This window comes from Echinops telfairi, unplaced genomic scaffold, assembly GCF_000313985.2.
Source record: "Echinops telfairi isolate 266 unplaced genomic scaffold, ASM31398v2 ScPeMD7_5592;HRSCAF=6446, whole genome shotgun sequence".
In the NCBI taxonomy this organism is placed as follows: Eukaryota; Metazoa; Chordata; class Mammalia; order Afrosoricida; family Tenrecidae; genus Echinops; species Echinops telfairi.
In genome coordinates this window covers 43,727,173-43,729,490 of record NW_022109491.1, presented here as the reverse complement: position 1 = coordinate 43,729,490, position 2,318 = coordinate 43,727,173, and the positions used below count along the sequence as shown (strand labels likewise).

The window sequence follows — 2,318 nt, the reverse complement described above, 5'->3', positions numbered from 1 at the left end:
ACATGACAAAATAATAATTTATAAATTATCAAGGAAGGGGGAGTGGGGAGGGAGAAGGAAAAATGAGGAGCTGATACCAGGGGCTTAAATGGAGAGCAAATACTTTGACAATGATGAGGACAACGCATGTACAAATGTGCTTGACACAATTGATGTATGTATGGATCATGATAAGAGTTGTATGAACCCCAAATAAAATTATTTTGTGAACAAAGATATGCTAGACTGTTGTTCCCTTTTATTTTTCTTCCTCAAAGTCTTTGCACATTTAATTGTAATATTTAACTTGTTCTTCTGGAGTTGTCCTTTGAAATTTCCTATTCAACCTTTTTACTTCATCTTTGTGTGTGTGTGAAGCTTCCATTATTTTTAAATTTATTTGCAATCACTGACTTCATCTTTCTTCCATTTGCTTTAGCTACTCTATGATTAAGAGCAAATTTCAGCATCTCTTTTTACATCTACATTGATCTTTTCTTTCTTTTCTTTTTACTGACCTAGAATTTTCTTCATGGATGATGCTCTTGATATTCTCTCCCAGCTCCTCAGGTCTTCCATCATTAATATTTAATATATCAAGTCTGTTCTTGAGATATCCTTGACATTCAGGTAGGATAGACTCAATGTTGTATTTTAGCCCTCGTAGATTTGTTTTAATTTTCCTCAGCTTCAACTTGAACTTACATATGAGTAATTGATAGTCTGTTTCACACTGAGCTCCTGGCCTGGCTTTAGCTGCTGATATTGAGCTTCTCTATTATCTCTTCCCACAGATAGTCAATTTGAATTCTGTATATTCCATCTGGAGAAGCCCATGTGTATACAGTAACTGCCTTTTATGTTGGTGAAAAAGAGTATTTGTTATGAACAAATCATTGTTCTTGCAAAATTCTCTCATGCTATCTCCAGCTTCATTTCTATCACCAAGTTCATATTTTCTAACTACTGCTACTTCCTGTTTCCAACATTTGCATTCCAATAACAAATAATTACCAATGCGTCTTGATTGCATGTTTAATCAATTTCAGACTTCAATTTCTTTCTTTTTTTTCCCCCAGGGGAGAGTGGGAACACAGTCCCCCACTACCACATATTATGCAGTCGAGTTTCCCACATTTGGGGAAATCGCAGGGGTCAGCACACCCAGAGTGCAGTGGGTGAGCCTGGCCCTGGGAAAACCACCTTCGTTATCATGGGATCTCCCCTGCCAGGTAAGTATAGACTTCAATTTCTTTATCATTAGCTTTGGTAGTGAATAATAGTTGTATTGGATTCAAATGGAGTATATTTGAATAATAGTTGTATTGATTCGATTTGATGTATTGAATTATTGATGAATTGAAGGTGGATTGATGTAATCCTATCACAAACTACCTTATACTTTAGGATTCATTTTCAGATGTCTTTTTTGACATTGAATGCCTTGTCATTCCTCCTGATTGTGTTATTCCTGGCATAGTAAATCATATGATTTTCTGATTCAAAATGGCCAATAGCATTCCATTTCAGCTCACTAATGTCTAGGATATCAATTTTTATGCCATTTGATTTTTTTACAACTTTAAATTTTCCTAGTGTGATAGTTAAGGTTTATTGTGCCAAGCTGGACCAATGAACACAAGTGGGATTAATTGAAGGGCAGTTTAATTGAAGGGTGGAGAGATAAATAGCTCAGTGAGCCTCGCCTGTGCTGTCTTCTGTTCTCTGATGGTCAGGCCAGTGTGCGGCTGCCTCAGCTAGTTCTCTGCCTCATCTGGCAAGGCTCACTTCCTGTGAGACATCCCTGAGGAGAAGCCACATGGACATGGACCTACCCTGATGCAGCTGTGGGTGCTGGAAAAGCTGCATGGAGACCTGTGCCAGCACTGAGATGCTTACATGCTCACTGATTCGGCTTTCCTCCTGCAGTCGGCATCATTGTGTGTCCGTTTTGTGATATTGAGGAGGGCTTCTTAGATCGTTGTTGGACACGTGGGCTAATGTCATACTTATGGACTTGAACAGCACTGGGTTGGGATGCTTTCTTAATGCACACTTACCATTTATATAAAACTCTCTTATAAAATATGAGTGTCTATGAATTTTGTTTCTCTAGTCTACCCAGACTAACACACCTAGATTCATATTTCCTCATTCCAAGTTCTGATCATTAGTAGTTTTTTGCTCCTGTTTCTTCTTATCTTGAGTTGTGCTCCATCACCAAACGAAGATTCCAAAGGGTCTACTCCCACAGCTTTACTCCATTCACATCACCGTGTTCGACTCCACTGTGAGAAAGCCACTCCCACAGCTTTACTCCATTCACATCACCGTGTTCG

General features: G+C 38.7%; 1 non-coding gene across 1 annotated transcript; it reads right to left on the bottom strand.

The window, feature by feature from the left end:
* Window positions 1-1,055: 1,055 nt before the first annotated feature.
* Window positions 1,056-1,219, bottom strand: LOC115871401. The gene has a single exon (XR_004047276.1). It is a non-coding gene; the product is annotated as a U1 spliceosomal RNA (small nuclear RNA).
* Between the last annotated feature and the right edge of the window lie 1,099 nt (window positions 1,220-2,318).